Genomic DNA, 27,435 nt, shown 5'->3' on the forward strand with positions numbered 1-27,435 from the left:
TTTGGACTCCATTTGAACCTTTTCAAAATTGTTGAAATTCGATCTCTCGGAACAATTTTCAGATATTCATTCGCCAACGTTGCATACAGGGATGACAGTGGATGGAATTGTCTACATTTAATCGCTTTCAGCTTGTAATTTAGCGCTAAAAGGCGCAAATCAATTTTTTTTGAAATTTTGTGAAAATTGTCTCACAGCTTCAATACGTTACTGCGAGAATGTTAAGATGGTTTTAGCAATGTTGTTTTAAAACAGCATTTCGCATTTAAGAATTTAATGCTTTATTTGGTTAACAATTATCGATCTAATAATCGAGTGAAGCGAATTTGTAATAGACTCAGTGACCTCATCAGTAATATCTCATATTTTGAATATTTTAATGCAACTTCTGCTCCCATGCTTTATTTCAGCTAGAAGTAGTGGAAGTGCTGATAGCGAACAGAGCTGCTCTAATCATGTAACAGGGTGTTCCTGCTTTTTAATACATGAGTTGCTTTTTTCCATTCTACCATTGTTGTTGTTCATATTATAGATAGGGTAAAGAGTCTATTTTGACGCTATTAGGGAGAATGCATCACTTATTTCTTAATTACTCGGCCTACAATTAATGGAATGTGTATAAATTGGCAGTCGCTGTTCTAACGGCTCCAAACGGGTAGGGTGATAATAGAAACATGGCGAAAATAGGCTCATTACCTTACATGATGAATGCAATATGTACACAAGTGTTGAGACATATGCTCAGTTTGATATCTGCTCATCCTTTTCCTTCTATAACAAACTATTACAATCCTATCCTGAAACACAATTGAAGAACTGCAGATTTTGGTACCATTGCGACGTTATGCATTGATGAATGTTGTAGAACTGAGAACATACGTTCTGAGAACATACGTTCATTGTTTTACATGTTGGTGTCATCATCATTGGCTTGATGCTGGCGAGAAGACGTTCTTTCTTACTTACTGTATTTACCGTTGGTATTAGTTTTCTAATGGATTGTGCTGGCTGTGGATTTTGAGGTATTGGGCCGAGCTTTTGCCATTGTCAGTAATTGCCTGAGCCACCGCTAAAAATTTGACTAGTCCTTGTGGTTCAGGTAATGATATTGTACACTGTGCCTTGGATTGGATTTTTTTGGATGAGTTTTCTTCAGAGGCTCCTGAACATGGTTTTCCGTAATGCGTTGTCTGATTACAGAACTAGTACGTCAGGTGAGAATTAATTAGTCAGTGCAACCGATTCTCATCACAAATACGCCATTGAAATACCCGGAAAGTTGAATATCGCTTTATCCGCCGTAACGAATTCTATTGTTCTGAATATATATCGACATTTTAATTGCTAATGTTGTAGATAAGGAGATCGTCTATTTTCTCTTCGTTCATATACAGGGGTGTAGGTTAAGGTTGTTATTAAGCAAAGTAGCAAAGAGTGAAGTTCAATGAGAAAAGAGTGAAAGGAAAAGAACTAAGCGTACAGAGTAATGAGTTAAGAATTTAGAGTAAAAAGCAAAAGATAAAGCATTAAGAGGATAGATTGAAGAAAGAGTGAAAAGTAAAGAGTGAAATGTAAATGGTAAGGTGTTAAGAATAATAAGCAAACAGTAAACAAAGAAGTATAACGAGCAAAGGGCCATGCAAACAGAGTAAAAAAAGTGAAGAGGAAACAGTAAAGAGTAAATGGTAAAGTGTAAAGAGTAAAGCCTAAAACTTGTGAATTATGAGTAAATTAGGAAGCGAGGAGTAAAGTGAAAGAGTATAGGTAAATTATAACGAATAAAGAGTAAAGAGTTGAGCAAAGAGTATATAGGAAGGCTTTGAAAATAAAGATTGAAGAGAATAGTAAAAATGAAAAAGAACTTAATAAGCAAAGAATAAAATGTAAACAGGAAAGCGAAAACAGCAAAGGCTAAAAAAAGAATGAAGAGAAAGAAGTGAAGAGTAAGATATGAAGAGTAAAAGGTAAGAGTAAAGAGTGAAAAAAAACAGTAAAGACAAAAAGTTTTGAGTTAAGCTTCAAAGTAGAAAATAACGAGTGAAGTGAAAGAGTATGGGTAAATTATAACGAATAAAGAATAGAGAGTAGAGCAAAGAGTAAAGAAAAAGACTTAAAGACTAATGATTAAAGACATAATAATAAAGAACAACGTAAAGACTAAATAGTAGAATAGGAATAAGTGGAAATTATGGTATGATAAGGACTAAATAGTAATCTGGTCAGAGTAAAGAATAAACAATAAAGAATGAAGAGAAAAGGGAATAGAGTGAAAAATATAAAATATTAATAATGGAAAATAACAGCAAAATATAAATAATAGTGAAATGTGAATAATGTAGAATCGAAAATAAACATATTAAATGTATTCATGTCTTCCAAGTGTAAAATTTGGAGTGTTGATTGGACTTGTTCTAGTACCAGATCTCCCTTTAACCCCCCTCTAACATAAATTTTCAAAACAAGTGTTAGTTTATACGTAGATATACAGTGTGAACAATAATGATAATAATGCATGTCATTTTAAGGAATTATCTTGTGTGAACGAATAAAAATGTTTCAACTCACATTGATTGTTGTTTCAACTTACCTCGGTATGAGGAGAGTTGAAACAAAGAGAACACAGTTACAAAAATCAATATATTGATGCTTTGTTATTGATTTGTACCAGTTATTCTGATGTAATTTGATAAAGCATAAACAGAAGTAAGAAATTTAAAAATAAGCAATCATCGAATGACAGTTTTTGTTGATTTATCTTATAAAAACAAAAAAATGTTTCAACCCTCCTCGTTCTCCCGTACAACATATTACAATCTAGTTTCACGATTATATTGACGATGATAAGATTGATGTGCCTCTGCCCAATCTATCCCCACGTCCTACCAGTAAATTCATCACAACCATCATGTCGGAATACTTAATGGTGGAATCCGTTAAGTTTGAAACCTAGAGAATTTTTGTCCAGGTATTTCCAACGGTGTCGTGAGAATACGAGTGACAAAACCTATTCCTTCATATCTGAACTTTCAGTACGAAATAGAAAGCGTAGCCACATCTTAAATCACGCTGTGCACATATGAAGGGTAATCCCCTACGTGCCAGCTCTGTAACAAACAGACACTGTACGGAAAACCATGTACAAAAACCAATAACGAAGCAAGGTAGTTCATTACCAGCAAACCGAACATGCAGCCCTCATCAACATCAACTAAATCACAAACAACAGGATTCTCTGCTCAGGCAACAACGACTGCTGGAACAACAGCGCACAGCGTGTCCGATCATTGTGATGCACCTACTATTTCTCAATCAACTACCAGCACCACCGACAGTAAAATTACACGGATATCACGAAAACAATAAACCGAGAGAATGCGGACTAGAAGAGAAAATGCGAGCCACAACAATCGATGTAACTAATGGATCTTCCACAAGAGAGAAGATCTCTATGTGAAGTAACAAATCGCGTACACAAGATCTGATACATATCTAATAAAAGTCGATTTATTTAATTTTATTTACATATTGTAAATATTAAAAGATCCACGGCTCAGGTAAGCTAACGCATTGAGCCGTGTAAAATATACGAAATAATAAACATACCTAATCCACGATTAACATAGCTTCACGTCTGGACGCTGAAAAGCGACTGAGCTGTCGAGTCTAGCATCCTACATAACAGGGAGTATGGAATGTTTCACTCAAACTGATATTATTTACACCAACCTATCTGCCGGTTTTCATACAACAATTGATAAAATGGAGAAATTTGGAAGCTTTGTAGCTGTTGGAAATTATCAGATATAGCGCAGGGAAGCTTGGGGCCGTAGATATTTCTGCTTTATTTCAATAGCGTGTATTTAGGGTTTAAAACTCCTCGCCGGTCCTGTACAGACGATCTAAAAATATTTTATCTCATCCACTCAATTCAAGATTGCCGATTTCTCCAACAACGCATGAATCTTTTGCTGATGGTGATGTAGCAAGAACTTCGTGTGTATAAATCCGAAAAAGTGCGCGGTGATCGAATTCAAACGAAAAATCTTCTGATAGAACTTTTTTACTGCCAAAGCTCAGCCTGCCAGATCCCAGAACTTCTCAAGTGCTGACAACCGGTGGAGAAGGCACAGACGATTGAGAGGTAACGGGAGGAGGCAGTCCCTTTTCGACTGTCCTGGGTTTTTACTCACCTGATATTGTCACCCTAGATATCATAGTGATACATGTTAATAGGGTTTTTTAGTGCCTAGTCGTATTTTTCCAAGCTGTAACTCGGGAACCGTTCATTTGACCCTACATACACAAATACATCCACACACTTGGTCATTTTTCTGCCTCGAGCTCTAAATGGAACAGACATTATGTTGATAACAAATCATCCATTTGATTTAAATGATATCTCTCATTTGGCTGTCCTTTACGAAATCGAAGTTTTCAACGATTCCACAGACTTTCATTCTGAAAAACAAACAGGGAACCGTAAACAACTAGAGGGAAACGGTAGCGCATAACTGAGAGAGGAATTCTGCTTGGCACTGCTCACTTTTTAGCACTTATGCAGAAAGCACGTTTTGCAAATGCTGCTATCGTACCAGTTTTCATCGGGTGAATTTAGCATTTTTGTACTCCTGTCCAGCTGATGACCGTGGTGGGTGTTGACTGAACCGTTTTGAGGAGAACAGACGATAGCACGAATGGTATAAAGCTCAGCCTATCCGGTGTTATTTTCAAAGCGGTTGCCCAAATAGATCGTTCCGCTTCCTGTGTGAATTTTTGTGCAAGTAAAGCACAATTGCTCAAGTGGTTTTATGAAGGCCACACACATGGCGTATCATATGTCTGTTGACCCGTTGACCCATAATCCATGTTTCATAAGTTTCAGCGAAGCTTGCTTTGAAGGACATAATTGCATTTTTAACGCTACTTAGACTTTCAGAACTCGAACATAAAACGAATTATACTTTGAAGCAAACTGGATATACCCGAATATGTTTCATTCCGCTATCTTCGAAATACATGTTGATGTGCTTATCCGATTCGTATGTTCATTCGTAAGCCAGAAGCTGAATGATACATTATATCAATATTGCCAATTGTTATCTTGTCGAAAACATCGCTGATCCATTATTCATGAGTGAGTTGAAACAGTGCAGATATCTTTGAACGACATGTCCATTTTTCTCTCATGACTGCGCCAATCTTTCCCATCGGATCGATTGTTTCCGTGCAAATTGTACCCAACAATCAGTACCGCATTTGACAGCTAATCGTTCGACAGTCATCGCAAACTAGCAACCGTGATTGGCAGTGGAAAGTTACTTTTCACATGTGCAACTTTGTAGTATTTCTCCATTCCTAGATATTCATTCCGTGCGGTCAAATGGAAAACCCACCGAACGAGTTGGGTTGACTACAACAACAAAAAAAATATGAATATTTATACGGGCAATTTGACGTGCACTGAAAATTCCGGAAACGATAACCGAACCGAACATGTAGCTTATCTGAGGGGCAGTCTCTTTTACTGACTCAGCTGAAACCCCTAGGAAACGTGTCGGTCTAGTTGAGAATGACGATGCGGAATCCTTCCTTGTCCGGGGAGACTTTCCGTTTTGCTCGGCCAAGCGCTGTGAAGAATGTATTCGGCAATTGACAGGAAAATTTATTCAATCGGAAAAAATAATTTTAATATTTTCCTCTTCTGTATTCTGGACAATTCTAGACTTGCTGATATCTAGGTGTGGATATGACATATCTCGGGTAGGAACATAGAGAACCTATTAGTTCACGACACGCCAGGACCACATTTTCAGGCATCGTAATTCTCACTTACTCACGGAAATAGGAAATAATCTGATGCCCATCATATTCGCATAATATGTCGGGAAGTTTTGCGATTGTGTATAAAGCATGTTTTGGTATTCTCCTGGAGGTCAAACATGTTTCCGTCATTACTGCTATTATTTTGACAAATTTACTAAAAATCTTACATTCAGTTTTCCTTCTTTACTAAAAATGTTCTTAACCGAAAAACATAATCTTCCTAGTAATGACTAGGGTTTTTACCGCAGTTGTGGTGCGGGAAATAGGCATTCACCGCACGTTTTTACCGCAACCGCACCAAAAATGAAAAGGTGCGGTTGCGGTAAAAACGCGCGGTAAATACCTAATATCGATGTAAACAATTTTTTAAAGTTTTCAAATTGATGTAAATCACAGAACAAATCGTTGAGAGCTATTGTTGATTATTTGTTTTGGTAGCGTATGGCATGCAATTTAATATTTAACGCTCAAAAAGACAAGGGTCTCATAGGCCCGGTTAGTCACAGTTCGAGCTTTCGATTCTGTCACTGATAAAACGACAAAAAGAGGCTTTTGATTTCACTGGGTCTTAAGAGCGATGCTTCTTGAAGTCACAATTTTAGCTTGCCTTTTTAAGGGTTAAAAATAGTTTGTCCACTGCGACTATATTTCAATTTCTCATTTGGTTGGTCCAATTTTGAATCATTTTTCCGAGATCGACTGGATAAGCTTTTCGAATGACGAGTTCAATGTGGACCTTTAATGCATCAATTGTTTGTGGTTTGTTGGCGTAAACGAGAGACTTGATCCACGTAGGAGCGTAGTCAGAGAAGGATGCGAATTGTGGGGGTGGGGGTATTCCCCTAAAATTTTTCGAAAAAAAAATTGAAAATGGCTATTATGTAAAAAAACTTTGGACGCAAAAGAAGATTATGGTATACCTTCTGTACAAAAAGCCTATAACCCTCCAAATGTATCACGACTGCGTCCAAATGAGATAAATAAGATAAACACTAAGTTAGTAAGCTGACAAATGTTTTCATATAGAGAGAACATTTAATAAAGATTTAAAAAATGCCTTTTAAATTTCGTCCAAATTTTATTCATTTTATACTCCTGCGATTATAACCCTCGGGGAGAATCGAGTCTACAAACAAGTCAGAAAGTAAAAAGTTAGTACTTTCTGCATTTTATGATGTTGTTTGCTCCCTTTTACTCTTTAACGGGTTATGGTGGAAGTTACTCAGAAAATATCGTAAAATTTGGAATATCTTTTTAAATACAACAGATAGGAAGTTACTTTGTTCCGCAAAAATATGTTTTTCGACACCGCTTATAACTTTTTAGAAGATTCCAAGAACGTAGGAGAAAAAGTCATCATGAAAAAAACTAATTTAAGAGTCTTCCATATAACATGTTCCATATCTCAAAAACTATTAAAGTTAGATGTAAAATGTCTTCAGCAATTTCTTTTGTAGTAATATTTTCTATAGCTTTGCCGAAGACACAAAGTTTCTATCTTAATTAATTCAGGAAATAAATTTCGTATATCACTTGGTCGGTGTTAAGTCAGACCGGACTAAGTCCGCTAGCGAATGACGGATCTCAATAGTAGCATGCCTGCAATAACATACGTACCTGGAACTATTGAGAACCAGAGCTACAGGTCCAAAGCCCTGGTAAAGGAGGATGGTTGTGATGATCTGGGCCGCGGTCACCACGTAAAGCAAAATAGGTCATTACCCCAATTCCAAGGCGTGAAGCGACCCGTGCCGTTAACGGAGTCTGTGGGGCTACCTGGGCAACCCCCACAGTAAGCGTCCCTTACCACGTTACTGCGGAGCTCTGGCGTGGCGGACCTTTCTTTCTCGCGCTACTCGTGGGATTTATGAGTGAAGTGAATAAAAATAAAAATAAACAAACGGAGGTGTCGAACCCCTTTGGTGGTTTGACAAGGTCTCCCCCTAGTGGGGAGAGTAGTGGAGCGACGAGTGCTGTATCCGACAGCACCAGTGACCACCCCCCCCCCCCCAGCAGTGGTAGAAAATAGCCATACTAACACGCTGGACGGATCACTATCCGCGATGAGCAAAGTGGTGGAGCAGCTCGATGCAATAATCGAATTCACTAGCGCGAAGCAAAATATCAGTAAGGAGCTGAAACAGAACCTGCTGGTGCTCCGGAAAGCTTTTCGTGTCACAAGACAGGAACAGCAGGCTTACGCCAAGAGGGTGGAATGTCGGGAGAAGTCCGACGGAGGAACCCAGACAGCGGCCTCCAAGAGGGAGAGAAGAGAGAAGGCCGACATAGGTACCCAGACAGAGGCCTTCCCCTTCCCCTTCTATGGAGCAGCCATGTCGCTCGAAGCGGCTGAGTTCCCTCGAAGGGCAAGGGCAAGCGCAAGACGGCGTCCCCAAGTAACACGGTATGTTGATAAGCTGTTTTACATTTCTTATAAAAGAAATGTATAGAATTCGCTCAAACTTTCAAGATTTTTTCCGAGGCCCGGAGGGCCGAGTCTTATATACCAATCGACTCAGCTCGACGATTTGGGACAATGTCTGTGTGTGTGTGTGTGTCTGTGTGTGTGTGTATGTAACGGACAAATTCTCATTCGTGTTTCTCAGCAATGGCTGAACCGATCTTATCCAAACCAATTTTAAATGAAAGAACTAAAAAACAGTATGAACGCTATTAATTTGTTTTTGATTCTGATGTTTAGTTTCCAAGATATGAATGTTTGAATGCGCAAAAATGGCGTTTTTTGCAGTTTTTTTAAATTATCTGCCGAAATTGACAATGTAGATTAACAATTTATATGTTTTTAGACAGCTTTAACGAATACCTTTCGAACAAGCTATAGATTGTTGAAATCGTACTATTATCAAAAGAGATATTTAACATTAAATGCGGACGAAAGATTTTTATCATTTCCCATAGCCAGAAATATGACCAAAAACATGTAATCTATTATTAACGCCAAAACGGCTTATTTTAGGTCAATAGTATCTTCGGAGAATTTAATGGAGGCAATATGCCCTTTCTTTTGGTATTGTGCTTTTGCTGATTAATCCCCCTACGAGTGAGATATTTTCACAAATTTTTTTGGAAGTGATTATATCGAAATGATGCCTTCAGCAAATTTGTAGCTCTTACTTTTGCGAATAACGTTACTGAAGACTTCAAATATCTATTTTGAATACTTTAAAAGCTATGGCTTGTTGTTTGTTGATTACTCTTTGTCGCTTATTTATTGTTCAATATACTAATAATCCATTGAAATAAGCCAAACATTATTTCGATAAAACGAATTTTGTATTTCATTTTACTATCTACAACCGCTAGAAATAATCACCGAACACTTCCAAGTTATCTGGAAGGAACTTGATAACTTATCAGTACAAAAATGTTCATTTGTGCGAACTTTCTGACTGCAATTTTGCTAACTTATAACCATCGGATCGATCTGAAACATATCGGAAAATGAGAAGCGAAATAAATAACTCCAAGCAACGGCGTAGCCAAGAGAAGGTTTTGGGGTTTAACACCATACAACCCCCCCCCCCACAACACCAAAAAAAAAAAATTGGATTGAAGTTGAAAATTTATTGATGCAGACTGATTTAATTCAATATTACAATAACAATTATCTGATCCGTAGATTGATAACCTGTTGTTGTAAACATCATGAGGACTTTTGATAAATTGTCGGAATGGGGTCTTGATATGTAACTGATCTCTTGGTCTTGATTTCACAGTTGTCTAATAGCATCAATATCAAATTCCTGTCTGAAAACATTCCAATAGAAAATTCCAGAGTTCTGTAATCAATCATAATCCTCAGATTTATTTTCAAATTGATCTCGTTTTTGTAGAGATGTACTGTAATAAGGGTCTTTATTTAATAGGAAGCGAAGTTAAAATTGATTTAATGTTTATGAAACAGAGAACTGCTCACAAAAAAATGCATAAATTTCAACATTTGCTAAAAATGTTTTTGCCTTTCTCATTCACCGGAGGACCGAGTGTCATATGCTAATCGACTCAGTTCGTCGAGATCGGAAAATGTCTGTGTGTATTATGTCTGTATGTATGTGTGTGTATGTGTGTGTATGTGTGTGTATGTGTGTATGTGGAAAAAATGTGACCTCTGTTAATCAGAGATGGCTGGATCGATTTGCACAAAGTTAGTCTCAAATGAAAGGTACAATCTTCCCATCGGCTGCTATTGAATTTTTTATTGATTGGACTTCCGGTTCCGGAGTTACGAGTTGAAGAGTGCAATCACACAACAAATTCCCATATAAACTGAAATGAAAAATTTTCAAAATCAAATTTGTATTTTTGATGCCAAATGACATTATAATGCATGAAACATTGAGATTTGATGTAAACTCGAAAAAATAACGTTTGACAAAAATTGATTTTTTTGGACTTTGGTACTTATTTGCTCTGTTACTATTTTCTGAAAAATTAATTCTGCATAATTTTAAAACTTCAAAAATTACGGTTTCGGAATTATGCCGTTTAGACATTAAGATCGATTTTCACCAAACCCCCACCAATTGTAAAATTGGTATTGTAAAAAAACGTAAGGGCGATACTTCAATGCTGATAGGTGGGACCGAAAAAGTAAACAATCGCCAAAGGGACTATATACTATATATACAATCATTTTGTCAATTTCAATAGCAAACACAAATTTTAATTTAATAATTTCAAATACTTCATGAAGTTTTGGGTTTCGATCACTGAATCATGCAATCTAGGATGTAAAAAACACAATAGTTCTAAATTGGAAATAAAACCAAGTCTGGAAATATGCACTGTTGATTTTCTTTGAATGCACTATGAGTCACAAGGGCGATTTTTCGGTACAAAAATCAATAACTCCCAAACCGTTCATTTTAGAAAAAATTATGCTGAGAGAATATTTTTGGGGATTAAATTCGCTTTCTTTTAAAGTAAAATGTAGCTAGGGTGGTCCTCTCAAACATTCTTTTCGAAAAATTATTTTTCGAACAAAATGGTATAGCAAGGTACTTACTTCAGCAAAGTTGTAGAAAAATGTTTTTCAGTTAACATTTTCAAATGAATTAGAGTTATAGCACTATAGGTTTTTATGTTATAATTATTTTTATTCTTTAACTTAGGGTGTTTCTGAAAAAGTCAGTTTTTTAACTATAACTTTTTAAATAGTTAGTCTATCTTCATACTCTCTATGAAGCAATTTTAGTACTTTTCATTGCGCATATTTCTGCTGAAGAATGTGAATCGATATCATTTTTCGTTATCGAGTTACGATCATTTTTTTTAAAATAAAAATGATAGTTTTCAATGTCCTCTAACTCAGAAGGTTGCAAAAACTAGCAGCTAAATTTGTACTCTTTTGAAAGTGCATCAAAAATACTATAAAATATTTCAAAATCAAAGTCAGCATTTTTGCCCTTCGATGTCAAATATAAACAACAACACCACGAGTCGTGACAGTTTAATTGGTATCAATCTCATTCATGAATCGAATCGCAGTAGCCGACGACTGCTTTGATCAACGCGTGTAGTGCTTTGTATTATTAGTGCTGTTAAAATGGATAAAATAAAGTTGTTCGATCTCTGGAAAGTGGTCAAAGGTGAAAATAAAAATAAAATAAAAGTTGTGTTTGAGGAAATAATGAAATAATTTGATGTGGGACAAAATGAAAAAAATAAGTTCACTCAGAATGCAAAAGCTGTAACAATTAAAACATGTAAAAGGTTTGATCAATTTTGGAAAGACAGTAATCGAATTGAGACGAAAGTGCTCGATAAAAATTCGAAATATTTTGAGAAGCCGTTAACAGTTCCTACAAAAGATTCAAACTGCACTTCCTCCCAAACCAGCATTCACAGAAATTCGTCGCTTACTTAGAACAGAATGAAGGGTAATCCTTAATTCATTTGCTTTTTAAGGCAAAATGCGCTACATTTTATATTATGTCAACACTTCCATTACCAACAAGTTTCATGAGCGAACAAGGAGCTGAGACTCGGAACGATCGACTGAGTCACGGTAGAAATTGTTCAAGAGTCGCGAACATGGAAGATGTTTTCTTTAGAGCAATGGACTCGTCTAATCCGGTTCTTGCAGTTAGAAGATCCCGATACAGTAAACGCACTGAAATAAGTTCAATATTAAATGAGTTAGCACTTTGAGAAAAGAGACACGATTCAGATAACTATAACGACGACGATGCTGATGATGTTGATGATTGTGATTATAATAATTATGAGGATGACGATGATAATAAAGTAGTTACGTAGAATAGTAAAATAAATATCTGTCTGAGCCTAACGTTTTCAATATTTGTGTACATATATTTGACAAGCTCAAAAAATCATTTAACAACTCGACTTTTTGATCTAGTAAAGCAGGTTCTAAATGGCAATGACCAGACCCTTAAAAACAGCCGTATGCTGATGTCATTTAATCATAATGTTGATGTCAACATTTTTCGCTGAATGACAAAAAAACAAAAGTTGATTTTGAGATATTTTACAGTATTTTTGATGCACTTTCGAAAGAGTACAAATTTAGCTGCTAGTTTTTGCAACCTTCTGAGTTAGAGGTCATTGAAAACTATCATTTTTATTTAAAAAAATGATCGTAATTCGATAACGAAAAATGATATCGATTCACATTCTTCAGCAGAAATATGCGCAATGAAAAGTACTAAAATTGCTTCATAGAGAGTATGAAGATAGACTAACTATTTAAAAAGTTATAGTTAAAAAACTGACTTTTTCAGAAACACTAAAATGACACCCTAAGATAAAGAAGAAAAATAATTATAACATGAAAACCGATAATGCTATAATGCTATAACTTTGATGCATTTGAAAATGTTACTTGAAAAACATTTTTCTACAACTTTGCTGAAGTAAGTACCTTGCTACACCATTTAGTTCTAAACATAATTTTTCGAAAATAATGTTTGAGAGGACCACCCTAGCTACATTTTGCTTTAAAAGTAAGAAAATTTAATTTCCAAAAATATTCTCTCAGACATAATTTCTCTAAAATGAACGGTTTGGAAGTTATTGATTTTTGTACCGAAAAACCGCCCTTGTGACCCATAGTGGAATGGTGGGTTTTTTAAAGAAAAAGCGTTGATTTCTTAATTCTCAGTCGCGTTGGAAATTTGAGTAAAGTATAAACTTCAAATCGATTAAAAAAAATCGATTTTTTTTGGCTCAGTACAATATACATAACCCCTTTAGAAAAATCAGTTTTCCCACCACAATGCATTGATTGAGGAATTTAGATATTTTATTAACAGAGCATTAGCAATAATTCGTTTGTATGTCTATTTTATGGGCCATTTTTTCGCCTTCCCATTGATTTGGTTTGAGATTTCTAGCACTGATGTTGTCCTATGCTGATTTGAGTGATTCTCTGAGTCCTGCCACTATCCCATGTAGTATGTGTTATCAAAAACATCGCGAAGCATCAAGTTCTAAATGTTCTCAAACGATATAATATCCGAAGAGAGTGATAAGAGTTATAAGAAATGTCTCATCACACTGTTAGGTGGATTAAAAGCGTTTTTACAACACCAATGTCACACATTAATTTGTGAAAATATTACTGCAGCAAGCGTTATTCAACTGTTATGCAATTAAAAAAGCGCAAGAGGCGGAGCTTATAGGCAACATGTTTATTTGTTCCGAATGATGTACCAAGAATCATAATAACAACAAAGATTGTTGCAATAATGCTAGCGAATGCTTTGAAAACAACTTTGTCGAAATGAAATAAAACTTAATGTGTTTCATGAAATTGTTATGCAAACAAAGTATAAATATTATGTTCACATTTAAATATGACAATATCATTAATGTGGGTGAAAATGTTTTACCAACAAAATTGAATCGAGTAATCTTTGAAAATACTTTGGTATTTTTAAAGGGCCTTAAAACAACGTTGATATAAACTCAATAAATTTTGTACTTATTTTATGAATTATTTATCGTACGCAATGAACTGTGCTCAAATATGCTTTTTTCGAGAGTAATCAAAAATTTGAAGCATATTAATGATGAAAATTTTGGGTTCCGATCAAAAAATCTATGCATATTAACTGTTCGTCAGCAACTTTTATCGAGAAAGAATTCATTCTATCAATAAATATGGCGGTTGTTTTTATTTCTATTATGTTACAAACTGAAGTTGAGTAAAAGTTTTATAAGTGTATCCGGAATCAAATTCGCTGACAAGTTGAGTAATAATGTCATCTCCAGTTTACGCGATGATGCTTGCAACAAAATTGTTTTAGCTGTGCAGTAGAGTCACAAACACGTTGCAAAAAACATCAATAATATGTGTCAAAGTTGATTGTTTCAGAAAACATAAGCACCACAAATAAATAACTAAGATGTAACGTGCAGCAGCTGTGTTTCACACATGCAACAGTCATGTTTTTTGCAATTCTGTTGTCATTGTAATGCAACATATAACTTTTGTTGTTTTTCTAGAACATGTTGCAAGTGCTGCTTGGGTCGAACGCGAAGCGCCCTTGGAAGTCACCAGGCGAGGGTGCAAAAACCAATACCACACGGCGTGCAACCGTCAAGGCCAAACGCCGTTTGGTCGAGGTAAACCGGGGCGAGAATGACCCCGCTGGGCAGAGAGAAGGTACCAGCAACTCGGCGCAACCGGGGCAGGGGGGCGTAAATCCCTGGACGCTTGTCACAAAGAAGAAGCCGACACCGGATGCACCGCGGCCCGCGAAGAAGGCCAAGGACAGAGAGGAGGCCTTGTGGTTAAAAACCGACAAGGACAAATATGCCGACGTCCTAAAGTCGATGAGGGCGGCCGAAAGCCTCTCGGTCCTCGGGGAAAACGTGCGCAGCGTGAGACGCACCAACACAGGCGAAATGCTTTTGGTGCTGAAGCGAGGCGCACAATCCAGTGCAGTGTATAAGGCCTTGGCCCAAGAGGTCCTGGGTGAAGGCGCCCAAGTGAGGTTGTTAGGGGCGGAAATGACTCTCCAGTGGTTGTGTCCACGACCGCAGACGATGTCGTCGCATCCGTCAAGGAGCAATCGAACGGGCCTCTGTGCGCTTGAGAGGGGGACCCTCCGGCACCCAAGTAGCCTACCTCAGGCTACTGAAAGCAGATGCCAAAAAGGTTACCGTGAAAAGTAAACTGAAGATCGGCTGGTCAGTATGTCCAATAACCATACCCCAGCCGCCCTCAGTGAATAGGTGCTATTGGTGTCTTGAGTCCGGCCATAAATCTTACGAATGTAAGGGCACAGACAGGAGCAAACTATGTCGTCGCTGCGGCGAGGAGGGGCATAAGGAGAGGGGCTGCACTAAGGCGTATAAATGCCTTATCTGCACCGCTAAGAAGCAAGCCCGTAATCATGCTATGGGCGGACCTTCGTGTCCCTTCGGTGAGACAAATAAGAAGCCGTGAACGTTACACAGCTAAATCTTAACCATTGTGCAGCAGCCCAACAGCTGCTGTGGCAATCAGTCTCGGAGTCGAGGACAGATGTCGCCCTCCTATCAGACCCGTACAACATCCCTGCCGGCAACTGCAATTGGGTGTCGGACGGGCCTGGGATGGTGGCAATCTGTACAACGGGACGGTTCCCGGTTCAAGAGGTAATACACTCCTCCGCCGAGGGTGTTGCGATTGCCAAGATCAATGGTGTGTTCTATTGTAGCTGCTACGCTCCACCAAGGTGGCCCATATAACAGTTCAACCAGATGATCGACAGGCTCTCGTCAGACCTAGTGGGCCGAAAACCGGTAGTTATAGCGGGAGACTTTAACGCTTGGGCAGTAGAGTGGGGCAGCCGCTGTACAAATAGCAGGGGCCAAGCGCTAATGGAGGCGCTTGCGAAACTCGATACTGTGCTAGCTAACAATGGCTCCGCTAGCACATTCCGTAGAAACGGGGTGGAGGCATGGATTGACGTAACATTTGCCATCCCGAGTCTGGTTCCAGGCATGGGATGGAGGGTAGACGAAGGCTACACCCATAGCGATCATTTAGCAATCCGCTTTAGGATCAACTATAGTGTGCAACATCCGAGGGCGGGAGATCCCTGTCAGGTACGCGGGTGGAAGTCCAATCACTTCGACAGCGAAGCTTTCGCCGCCGCCCTGGGATGCACTGGTAGCCGTTCCATCACGCGCGTGCGACGCCACTATGCCGAGAAAAACCCTGCCAAGAAACGGCAGATGCCCGGTATACTGGTGGAGCGCCGAGATTGCAGCTCTACGATCAGCCTGCCTCAGAGCTAGACGTAGGATGCAAAGAGAACCGCCGTGAAGTGTTTCGAGCTGCGAAATTGGCCCTTAACAAGGCCATTAAAAGCAGCAAGAGAGCGTGATTCGACAACCTGTGTGAGAGTGCCAACGCGAATCCGTGGGGTGACGCCTATAGAATCGTGATGGCCAAGACCAAAGGGGGCTCTTCACCCCCAGAACGGTCTCCGGACCGGTTGGCGACGATAATCGAAGTACTCTTTCCGTCTCGAGCCACAAGCCCCTGGCCACCTGCACTACGAGACAGTGCGGGCACGGCCGAAATAGTGGCTCCGGTAACGGATGAAGAACTACTCGCAGTGGCTAATTCCCTGTCACTTATAGGTGACCACTTACAGGCGAATTAATCACTGAACAATATATTCTTGTAGATGCGTTATCATAAAAGCAAGAACTTTTCCAAATAAACTATACTTATAAAGTTAACGAGCTCTATTAATTTTGAGCATAAAACACTGTGCAGTATAAACAGAGCCAGCCATAAATCCAACGTACAATTATTCATTCTTACTGGGCAGATAGCGTAATCACTACTGTTAAAATAATGGTTATTAACATATACGAATAGAACGATGTTGGCTGCCATTATGGCAGGTATAAAAGATGGATTGCAGATGCTATTTGAAATGAATTCTTTAACTATCATTAAATGTCCTTTATAGTGCTACAACAGGAGAATCCAAAGAATTTTTTTGGATATTTTAAATTTCGATGTACGTTAGACTACCCAGAAAAATAATAAATTTTTGAAAACTCAATCGGTGTACTTGCTCTAAATTAGAAGCAAATCGGACAAGTCTAGCTACCGGACCAACGTGCAAGAAGTTTATATGGAATTTTTCGTCAATTTACATGGAGAAAACCCACTAGCGCGCATTGTTGCCGCTAGATGGCACAACATGCATCGTATTATCATTATAAGTGAAAATAAGAGACATAATTTAATTTTCTACAACTTTATCGAAGACTTTTGCCTAAACTAAGACTAAACTTTTAACGCAGTGATGTCTGAGTTATTTTGCATAGGGTCTAGCAGTGCATGGTAGTGTACAAGTACTAGATTCCCGCGCACTATACATTTTGTGAAGTAATGGTTAGAATGAATAGTATGTTTAGAAGAATTGTAGTACATAATACGAGTTTTGTTTTCGTTAGAAAATTTCAGTTCCACCTGTGGCCGCATAGAGGACTTTTCATAGAAGAGAGATAGAATATCAAGATGTTTGGAAGAAGTACTGCAAAATGCCTCTTCTACAACTTTGTAGAAGACACTTATCTCTCCGTTGAAAAGTTTGTGTTGATGCCATCTATGCGGTAACATGTGGAACTAAAATGTTCTAACCAAAACAAGACCGGTTTTATTTACTATAATTCTTCTAAACATGCTATTGAGCTAAACCTAACTTTTATTTCACAAAAATATTTAGTTTGTTGGAATATAGTACTGATTAGGGTTCGCAGTACCGACCCTTTTTGGTGAGAACCGGTACTACGGTACTGAAGCCCTCAGTACCGGTAGTACCGGTAAAGTACCGGTACTCGAACATTTTTTAAAAAAAAATCGAAAACAGCTTTAAAGTGAAATTGAATGCTCAAACTGAAGACCTTATTCTCAGATGATTGATTTGTGCTGATCAAAAAACATGTTTATTGTTTTTAATAGCTTAGGAATGACATGACTCATTTCACAGAAGATATTTTTCGTATGCGGCGCCTTCTTTTATTTTGAAATCTAGTCCAATTTCATATCACTAACTGCCAAGCGGTGCGACTTTCGTCGACTTCAACAGATGGTAAATATAAGATAACCTATTAATAACAGTAAATCAAAGCGAGAATGGCAGTAAATCCGAGTAGGTTGCTAGCATTTCCTCTCTTGCTTTTCTGTAAATTGGTTTCGATCTTTATTCTCTAATGCTTTCTAAGGCTCCTTGCCTTCCCGTAAACTGTGGAGTTTTCCTGAATTTTCCGATCACCAATAATTACAAATAGCCCCATTTGAAGCAGTTCGTCAAGTCTAAAATTGTTAGCTACTAAATCGCTGTTCGTTCTTTTATAGATAATGGTTTAAGATCAAACCAAAAACAGACCATAGTCTTCTGACGCGCCACCCAGTGAATAATGGAAACCAATCAGAATGTAGCTAGCTAATAGCTAATTTTTACGTCTCTTACGCTAGATGTGAAAATTTTGAAATTTAGTGCAAGATCGTTAAAACTAAATTTCGACAAAATAGCACAGGAATTTAAACATACAGTTCAGTACAACGGGAGCTAGTAATGTTTAACTTCTAGAATTATTATGAGGATGGCCCCACCTCATTCCCCTACAAAGGTGTTAGCTCAACGATTTATCTAAAAGGTAAATAATATAATTAAAAGTCATCTTGCAGACCGATATTTCGAAACAGGTCCCCCTAGAGAGCCAAAATATTTACATAAAAAATTGTATGGTACCGAAAATACTGTTACTGGCTTTTGTTCAGTACCGGTATTGCGGTACCAAAAATGGGTCGGTATTCCCGGAATTTTCGGTACCGGTATTACCGGTACCACAACCCTAGTACTGATACACAAACTGCTAGGCTTCATGCAAAATTAACGTAGACATCACTTCGCTAAAAGTTTAAAAACATCTTTTAGCAATGCACAGTGGTCCCAAAGAGCAAAAAAGGGGGTTTTTAGATTGCGTCAAAACGGTTGACTTTAGCAATATGGTGTCTTTGAGAAAGTTTCTTGGAGTAAAACTCCCCTTCTTTCTGTCTTATCGGATTGATGATTAATCTCCCTAAAAGTGAGTAACGAAATTTATTTTCTTCAATAATTCAGATAGACAAATAGTTACTTCAGCAAAGTTGTAGAGAAACTCGTTACAAACATTTTACCTGAAGACTTCAACTCTCTATCTTTTAAGGTTTTTGAGATATGGGACGTTATTTGCGAAAGGCCTCTTAAAAGCAGTTTTTTCATAAGTTTTCTTCTAGATTTTTTCCATTATATAAATGTTCTAGAACATTGTTTGGACTATTAAACTACATTACTTTGCCGAAGACGGAAGCTTGCTATCGCTAGTATGTGTGGAGATATTCACATTTTTTGATTGAAAATAGCTCTTTTTCCAATGCCGATAACTTTTAAACGGGCAAACCACTTTGTAAACAAATTAAAGTGCAAGAAAAGCACAACAAATGCTGAAAAAATCAGATCTCCCCAAGGCGGCCCTCTATGGAAATACTCGAGTTGAAGTTTGTCTCATTCCGTCATCAAGTGCAATTGATTACTCGCCGTTTGGTTGCAACTTGCGCCATTGTTATGAAGTAGGCGCAAGGGAATTGTCAGTTTCCGGTGTCAGGCGTATGCATTGAGTTTTTGAACACCTGTAACTTTTGACTCAGGCAAACAGAAGTTCTGATAATACTTAAAAAGCACACTTTAAAATTCACAAAAAGTTCTTAGCGAACTTTCAAGCTGCTCAAGCTTTAATAGAACTGCTTTACCCGCTATTAGAACATAAATCGTATTGCAAAATTACTTAAAATGAGAAGCTTATGCAGTTCCTTTATATCAACTTTTGGTTGCTTGGGTATTTACTCAAGACATGCTTACAAAAGTAAGAAAGGCTAATTATTACGACTTTAAGCCTTTATTTCAGAACTAACAGTAGGGGGTGGGTGTAGCGTAGTTGGTAAATCGATTGCCTTGTACGCAGCGCACCTGGCGTCGAGTCCCGACCCCGCACATAGGGTTAGAAAATTTTTAATAGGAGATTTTTCTATCCCGAAGAGGCGAATGACCTTAAGGTTAAAACCTCTATAATCGAAATATAACAAACTAACAGTAATATATGGTGATGTATTTAATGCCGGAACAGCTAAAGTATGGACAAACTTAGGCTCTAGGTTTTCCATAGAGGGCCCCCTTGGGGAGATCTGATTTTTTCAGCATTTGTTGTGCTTTTCTTGCACTTTAATTTGTTTACAAAGTGGTTTGCCCGTTTTTGCCCGTTTAAAAGTTATCGGCATTGGAAAAAGAGCTATTTTCAATCAAAAAATGTGAATATCTCCACACATACTAGCGATGGCAAGTTTCCGTCTTCGGCAAAGTAATGCAGTTTAATAGTCCAAACAATGTTATAGAACATTTATATAATGGAAAAAGTCTAGAAGAAAACTTATGATGAAAAAACTGCTTTTAAGAGGCCTTTCGCAAATAACGTCCCATATCTCAAAAACCTTAAAAGATAGAGAGTTGAAGTCTTCAGGTAAAATGTTTGTAACGAGTTTCTCTACAACTTTGCTGAAGTAACTATTTGTCTATCTGAATTATTGAAGAAAATAAATTTCGTAACTCACTTTTAGGGAGATTAATCATCAAACCGATAAGACAGAAAGAAGGGGAGTTCTACTCCAAGAAACTTTCTCAAAGACACCATATTGCTAAAGTCAACCGTTTTGACGCAATCTAAAAAACCCCCTTTTTTGCTCTTTGGGACCACTGTGCAATGTTGGATTGACTAACCGTCTTCAACCAAGATGTAGACAATTAATTTATCTTTCTTATTTTCACTTACAGTGATGACATAATGCATACAGTGCCATCTAGCGGTGAAAATGAGAGCTAGTGGGTTCTTTCCATGTAAATTGTTGAAAAATCCCATAGACACTTCAGACCAGGGTTGTTAATCGATAATTAATCGTCATCGTCGATAACGTTAACCAACCCGTCAACGTCATCGGAAACTCCGTTAACGATAATGTATCATCGGATTCATCGTCATCGTCGATAATTCATCGGCGGTTATCGCGATACATTTTGCGTTACTTTCCCGTTTATTGGAGTTGAAGTTGATGCGGTTAACTTTCAATTGTTTAGAAATAAATAATTATTGGAGGACATGTTGTTGGCAGTTGAAAATCAATAGTTTTTGGACAGTTTCTATGCACGGGTGGGGGGTGGTTTCGACGACGTGTCCAAATGGAATTTTTTGTCAACTTTTATATTGAAGGGAAAGTTATTGGTAGTTGACAATTAATAGTTTTGGACATTTTCAATACACAGGGGGTTCGACGATGTGTCAAAATGGATTTTTCCAACTTTTGGGGAAAGTTTATTATATTGAAGAAATTATTGGTAAGTGAAAATCAATAGTTTTGGGCATTTTCAATGTACCATCGGTGCGTCAAAATAGAAATTTTTTCAACTTTTCGCGAACTTTTTATATTGAAGGGAAGGTTGTTGGCAGTTGAAAATCGATAGTTTTGGACATTTTCAATTCACAGGAGGATCCACCAGTGCACAGTGTTTCCAAAGTGGCAAAAACGTGAATGAAAAGTTTATTTATATTTTTTTTGCATTTAAAAAGTATAAGTTGGGTGATTAATCCCTCTAAAGCTGAGAAGCAAGTTTTTGTTTGGTCATTTATGAAAATAAAAAAAACTTTATTTGGCAAAGTTGTTGAGAATTTCTTAAGTATTAACTTCGCTGAAGAGACTATGTGTCTATCTGTCGATGTTAATTTACATTTGTGGAGATTTCTTTCCTGAAAATTGCTTTTTGCAAAATACTTTTCCTGGTGATTTTGTAGAATTTCAAAATGTTCCAAGATTTTGTTCAGCATAAGAAAATACAGAATTTTTGTAATGTAAGTTTATTTATATCTCTTACAACTTATCGAATATTCTAGTGTCCAAAAAGCAATATTTTGGCATGGAAACCGCAAATTTCCGCAGACGAATACCAATACGAATCTGTAAAACAAACACTATCAAAATCGTTTGGCGGGCTCTAGCCTACGTTCAAGTCAAATTCGAGTAAATTCCTTCTTTAGTATATTTTTCTTATCTTAGAGATGCAAAATATACAAACATAATAATATTGTACTGTAAGACCTCCTTAAGGGAAATTTTTACTAAATGATCAGAACGAATATTTTAATCGCTGTGGTTTGTTAAAAAGAAAGAAAAAATATGTTAGTCCAGGTGTTTGCGTTTTGACTTCGTCTCTTCAGAGCCAGAAAAAATATGTGCCGATTTTGTCAATGTCATCGTTTTATCAGCCTAAAATTCGCCAAGGGGCTGATAAAAACGGGTCTTCACTGTATTCAAAAAACGACTAAAACTCTATTATGAGGCCGTTTATAAATTACACTACACATTTAAGGGTAAAAGAAGGAAGCATGAAGCATCTTGTTACATAGTGGAGAGAAGAAACGGAGGAGGGGGCTAAAAGCTTCCCAACTAGAAAAGGAAATCAAACATTGGAAATATGTATATTCTCCTTTTAAAAATCCAGAATATTCTAGTTTAAATTAAAATTATAATAAAATCTGTTAATCACCACACCACTTAGTGGTTTAGTAGTTTTTTTCAATATATGTTTTGCGTGCTAAAAATTACTAATTACACATTAGCTCAAAATTTGTTTTCTTCATGGTCAAAACAACTTTTAATCACCTTTTTGCCGCTTGGAAACACTGTGCACCTGGGACTGTTCTGTGCACCAACTTACTCGAAAAGTTGAAAAAATTCCATTTTGACACATCGTCGGACCCTTCTGCGTATTGAAATGTCCAAAATTATTGATTTTCAACTGCCAACACTTTCCCGAAAAGTTGAAAAAAATTCATTTTGACGCATCGTTGGACCCCGCTGTGCATAGAAAATGTCAAAAACTATTAATTTTCAACTGCCAACAACATGTCCTTCAATAGGTATTTATTTCTAAACAATTGAAAGTTAACCGCATCAACTTCAACTCCAATAAAAGGAAAAGTAACGCAAAATGTATCGCGATAACCGATGAACCGACGATGACGATGAATACGACGATACAATTATCGACGATGACGATGAAGGCGACGATACATTATCGTTAACGGAGTTTCCGATGACGATACATTATCGTTAACGAGTAACGCCGATAAATTATCGTGAAAAATGTATCGTATTAACAACCCTGCTTCAGACACGTTGGTCCGGTAGCTAGACTTGTCATATTTGCTTCAAAGTTGGAACAAGTAGTCCTTGTGGGACTAGGAATCGACTCAGGGGTGGGCCGACAGGGGTCGATTTTTTTTCTTGTCACTCTAATGTACGTGTAACGTTATTTAGATATTTCCATTAGAAATACAGTAAATAACTGGTTTTAAAACAACCATTCAGAAGATGGTAAACATTGCAGCATTACTATTGACAGCTTAAAGTGTATTCTACTGCACATCGGTTATGTCTCTAACATTACCCGCCCATCTTTCTTTATAGTTCGTAAGTTAGTTTTAATATCAGTTTAGCCTTCTTCTCCATTTGCCAAATAGGTGAGAAAAAATCCAGCAACAAAAAAAACTTAACTTGCCTAGTAAAATATAACGAAATCATGTAAACAATGAGATGAAAAGTCACCATATTTTACTGAAAACCCTTCATATTACATTAGAAATATCAGTTGAACAAGAAATTATAATTCAAATATATTATTTTATGAAAAACGAATTTTACAGAGAATTTACAGAAGTTTTTCTTGGTAGTACAACTATTGGGTTATCCAATAATGTACTTTTAAGCGTTCTTTAAGAACCTTAATATGTAAGAAACAAAATGAAAACGAAAGTTCATATTATATGTGGCAATCTCAAACAAAAACCAAATGATTATTCAATTTAGTTTAATGCTGACATCAACATATCATTTTGATTTGCTGTCGTTACAAAGTTTTACTTTGTTTGCAAAATTAGTAACGTTTTTCCTCTCGTTCAGAGCGAATAGCGTCATTAATCATCTACCATCTAAACCTCTCCGCAAATAGTTTATTAACATGAAAACGGACCCAATGATAAAACAAGGCTTATCGCTGCTCAACTTTGTAATCCAAATACCAGAAGTTTTTCTCAAAAGTGTAATATTAAAACGATAATCCTGATTAAAACCGCAGTATCAGTTTAGAGATATCGCATGTGAGCTCCGGAAGAGCTCATATCTGTCCGCATCAAAATGATGGCACCCCACCGAATTCAGGATAGGTAGGCTGCGATTCGGCTGTCGCGACGGGTCCGCTGGGAAAACAGAACGGAACAGAAATAGCACTCACCGAAATCCGGACATATAGGGTGAAGTGCCTATTTTCACCATACTAAGCAAGGTGCCTCCCTAATTCGTTAATTTCTCGCCCTACAATCAATGGAATACGTAAAAATTGACATCAACAGCTTTGCTTTGTTGTTAAGAACCAATATAATAACAAAAATGCACTGAAAACAGTGAAATTCTCGTGTTTGAGCGCAACGAAAACTCGAATCGAGTGCCCCTATTGTTGCGCTACCATTTGACTCAATGCGATGAACAAAGATAGCAGACACTGCTCTAACCAATGGCTTCAAATGGGTAGGGTGATAATAGAAACATGGCGCAAATGGGCTCATCACCCTACTGCAGTGTATAGCCGCCGATGAGTAGCGCTAGCACTATGATCGACTGCAAGTGGCCCAGCAGGGTGCTGAGGTCGACGTCCACAGCATTTGGCCGCAGTCCAACCAGTCCCAGGATGCAGACGTATGGCCGGAGAAACTGGGCGTTGTTTGGGTGTTGGATTTTCGTTTTTTTTCCGGCGTTATTTCAGCCGGTTGTGATATTCAGTGGAAATTTATAGTTGCATTTCGGGTTTTTGGCGTCGCTGCATGGAGAGAGAGAGAGAATATAAGATTTTATAGCCACTGGAGTTAATTTTTTTAAATTTTTAGCAGTTATTTTTAGTTACCCGTTCGTACCGATGAGGAGAAACAGTTATTCCCCGATAAGGATATTTTCACGCCCCATTTCAAGTTCAGACGGATGCCGGTGGCGGGTTGGTCGACGAATGGTTCCGATAGCGAGAAAAAATGGGAAATAATTAAAGATACGAATGAAATTGTCTATCGGAATAAATAAATTTTAAAGCATTCGCTAGCTTGGATGATTTCGATGGCGATTCAAAGTTTTATACGCCAAAATCTTGAAGGTTGATTATTCATCTTGCAATTGTTGCTTATTTTTTAAAAGGATACATCTATCAACGTCAAGTAAATACTTTCGTCCCTGCTCGTTTACTTCCACTTTCCACAAAACGGAAGTTTTACGATAACTCGTCGTCGCTTCGTACAATGCGAACCCTTTTTCGTACGCAGAGCCAAGTAAAAGTTTACACAAAATAGCTTCACTTTGTAGTACTATCCAGGCACCGAATATAAAACGCTTCATGGCCTGTAAATGAACTTTTCCATGCTTTTGTAGAACGTATTATACGGAATGCTAATGCGAAGTACGGTTTGCTCTGTGGAAGCTCCATAATTGCACTTCAAATTTATGTATATATCTTCCGTTCTATAGTCAGTTGATGCATGTTTCCTTGGTGCATCAACTTTTCTGTCGTTTTTCTTCACCCCATGTATGTAGAGGCGGAGGTAGTAATAAAAAATGCGGAAACATTTTCGAGGAAAGAACACATCTCAACGTATATATATATTAATATTTTTAGTGAGCGGGAAATACTCATTAGTCATTTGGCTGACTGGATTTAGGGCCGTAATTGCTACCGTCACCGGAGGGGAGCTGGAGTGGGCATAGAATATTTTGTAGCTTTGGAAAAATCCGGCAGCATCCCACTGAACTGGGCACTATATCAATAGAAATGCACCAAATACGAAAGCGAATTATTGCTACCATTGGGTTTTCGTCTTCTTTTAGTTACAAGTAATTTATTATTTAATGATTGCAAACAATTCAATAAATACTATTAAAACGTAGTTTTGATGGAGACAGTGTGGGAAGACTTAACGCATATGTTTAACCCTTTCATGGACAACTTTTTTTATAGCGCATATAGTGTTTCAAAACTATTTTTGCTTTAGTTGAGATAGAGAAATACGAAAAACCTATTTTGATCAAGATATGCTTTGTGGCAGTGCTAGAAACAGGTTAAGTTTTACATTCCAGTGCTCAATGCAATTGTCCTAAAAATTTTACGATAGCCCAATTGTACGGAAAAGATAGCTGAAGACAGCCGAAATTAATGGGTGTCATCAGTTTTCAATAATATTGTAAAACAACGAAGACCCAATAATTCAATAATAGAATACAAAAAAATAAATTAACAAATTAGATGAAGTAAATAAAAGGGCTGATTGAACAAAATCAATAAAATTAATAAAACGAAGCGACTGAATAAAATCTCTGGACTAGAAAAAATAATAAAAATAAAAATAGTAAAACTAATGGAAGGAATAAGATAGACAATATAAATAAAATGAACAAAGTGGATGGAATTAATCAATTGAACAAAATGAAAAAATATATTCATTTTATTGAACAATGAAATTAAATAAAATGGATCAATTGAATAGAATGAATAAAATTCATAAAATGGATGAAATGAATTAAATGAATGGATTAAAATAATATTATTAAAATATAAATGAAATTAATATAATAAATGAAATAAATTAAAATAAAATGAGTAGAACATAAATCATATAATATGGTAAAGTTAACAAGATCAATAAAATGAATAAAATAAAAGAAATTGACTAGTTAAAATAAATTGAAAGAAGATAAAAATAAATAGAATGAAATGAAAAAAATCTTAATTTTAAGCGATATTTAAACAGTTATAAAATTAATATTAGAGTATTATTTTGGGTCGAATTAATAATTTGGATGAAATGAATAAAATAAATGACTGAAAAAATTAGCCAGATAATTAAAATGAAAAAAACTAAATTAAATGGAAAAAAACTTGAGAGAATGAATAAAATGCATAGAATAAAAACAGTAAATAAATCAATGGATATGAATAAAATGCACGTAATGAACAAAAACTACAGAATGAATCCAAAGAAAGACATGAATGAAATAGATAAAATGAACCCAAATGAACAAAATAAATAAAAAGATTACTGTATGAAAAAAATGATTAAAATGAAATGATCATACATTTAATATTAATGTGTAATCAAAATGAATAAATTAAACAAAACTAATAAAATCCATGAAATGAATAAACTGAAAAAGTGATTATATAGACTGATATTTAAAAAAATGATATCCGATTTCCGTTCAAGATTGTCTGGTATGTCGACAGAGACAGAGAAAGAGAGAGTGCTGTTCTTGAATGAGATAGGTAAACATTTCAAAGCACTCATTTGTATTGAAGAAAATAGGAGGAAGTTTGCAGTGTCTATGCTATGTTGGTGATTATGTTCTTGTCGATAGCACAAAAGACGTGAATTTAGTCGATTTCAATGTAGTCTCTTTCAAGTTATCCTTATAGCTTGTGAATTGTTTCTTTCGGA

The 27,435-nt window shown here is 36.8% G+C and overlaps 1 pseudogene; it reads right to left on the reverse strand.

Moving 5' to 3' along the window:
* The window catches only part of LOC131690122 (uncharacterized), a 148,733-nt pseudogene that overhangs the window by 96,045 nt on the left and 25,253 nt on the right, over positions 1–27,435 (reverse strand).

The sequence above is a fragment of the Topomyia yanbarensis genome, chromosome 3 (assembly GCF_030247195.1).
Source record: "Topomyia yanbarensis strain Yona2022 chromosome 3, ASM3024719v1, whole genome shotgun sequence".
Taxonomy (NCBI): domain Eukaryota; kingdom Metazoa; phylum Arthropoda; class Insecta; order Diptera; family Culicidae; genus Topomyia; species Topomyia yanbarensis.